The 1,977-nt window shown below is 41.7% G+C and overlaps 1 pseudogene; it reads right to left on the bottom strand.

Moving 5' to 3' along the window:
* Positions 1-1,044: 1,044 nt before the first annotated feature.
* On the bottom strand, positions 1,045-1,163 carry LOC118611580 (annotated as a pseudogene).
* Between the last annotated feature and the right edge of the window lie 814 nt (positions 1,164-1,977).

Raw genomic sequence — 1,977 nt, 5'->3', positions numbered from 1 at the left:
AGAATCAGACATCTGGAAGAAGCCAGACAAAGGTCAGTGTGGCTGGATATCATGGATGAGAGCACGTGATGAGGTAAGCAGTGGCCAGATCAATAGGACTTTGGAAGACCTGAGAACCCAGCTTGATTTTTTAAAGCTTTTGGAAAAAAATAGATGGAGCCATTATTGGCTACTCACTTTGACATGGCTCAGAAGTCCCAGCTCAGCAAACCCAGAGAGACTTAAACAGACATGTCCTCCTCACCCCCTCTATCCAAATTACCTGACCTTCCCTCTGTCTCCAGTGTGTCGATGTCATTATAGATGTCATTTATAGGTGGGGGTTTCTTTTCTTGTCGAGGTTATGATGGAACCATTTGAGGAAAGAAAACTAGCACTTACTGAAAATGTTCTATGTGTAAGATGCTGTTCTGTATAATTAAAAAAACACTTTGTATTCAAGTATAAATTAGCATCGAAGTTCACAAGTCTTAAGTGTACAGGTTGATGGATTTCACAGACTGAACCCACTGTGAACAGCACTCCGATTAAGAAAGAGAATATGGCCAACATTTGAGGTACATCTGTGTACCCTCTTCCAACCATCCTTCTCCCTGTTAGGGTAACCACTAACCCAGTCCTAACCCCATAGAGCAGCATCTGACTGTTACTGAACTTTTTATAAATGGGATCATATAGTATATACTGGCTTCTTTGCTCAACATTATATTTTGTGAGATCTATTTATGTCATCGCTTGCAGTTGTACTTCATTCTTGTTACTCTAAATTATATCATTGTGCAAATATAGCACACTCTACCATTTTTACTATAGATGGACATCGGGTTATTCAGAGTTGTGCATGGTGCTGCTGTAGACATTCTCATACACATGTCTTCCTATGTGCGCGCATGCATTTCTGTTGCATGTGTCCCCACAAGTCGTGTTTTGCTTCAGTAGGTCCTGTGAAATTTTACACCTTTTCTATCTCTATACACCTTACATACATTTTTTCTCAAGTTCTCTTGTCATCCATTTTTGCTTCTTTTCCGTTTCATTTTTTAACGCCTACAGCACCTGGTCTTCCTAGGTGGTCTCCCATCCAAGTACTAACCAGGCCCGATCCTGCTTAACTTCTGCGATCAGACAGGATTGGGTGTGTTCAGGGTGGCATGGCCGTAGACTCTTGTCAACCTTTTGATGTAGATATTTCTTCTACTGTCCATGTGTGCTCCATCACACAGTGAGCCCCAGATGACTCATGAGCTGTGTGACCCCACCCAAATGCTACCTCTTCATCAACCCTTTCCAGAGCCAGCAAAAGCAGTTAATTGTGATGCTCTCTGCTCCCCAAGCATCTCCTGGGTGTCTCTCTGGCCACTACCATTGACAGTGTTACAGATGGTGAAGGGGCTGGCTCCATGGTCAGTCAGACATGGCTTGAGCATCAGCTATGCCACTCAGTTCACATGGACTTGGGGACAAATTCAGTTGACTCATTGGTAAGCAAGGGTAATAATAATAAAGACTTCACAGGTATGGTGTGAAGATGAATGATATAAGTACAGTGCTCAAGCAAGATTTGCCACATGGTATAAGCACTCAATAAAAGAGATGGATGGACAGACAAACGGATAAATAAAGAAGGGAGTAGATAGTCCCATAGACAATGATTATTTATAATTTGGGGAATATATACATATATATATTCTCTCTATCTATGTCTGTGCCTGCCACATGCAGTTATATCTCTATACTCATTTCACCTTCCACTTGATGGGGCTCAGGTAACGTTTCTCCTTTTAGGGGTCTGCCTCTTCTCCTCTGTCACTGAAGAGATGTGAGCAGATTCAGAATAAACATTTGTTGATCAACTATTCTCTGCCAGGAACCTTCAAAAGCTTTGCGCCCATTATCTCCATTATTTTCATTAAGTAAACCTTAGTGATTTCATGCTGAATTTACAACCAGGGAAGGTGAGGATCAGAGAGGTAAAGT

Source organism: Rousettus aegyptiacus, unplaced genomic scaffold (assembly GCF_014176215.1).
Source record: "Rousettus aegyptiacus isolate mRouAeg1 unplaced genomic scaffold, mRouAeg1.p scaffold_m13_p_14, whole genome shotgun sequence".
NCBI lineage: Eukaryota > Metazoa > Chordata > Mammalia > Chiroptera > Pteropodidae > Rousettus > Rousettus aegyptiacus.
This window is presented reverse-complemented; position numbering and strand designations above follow the sequence as displayed.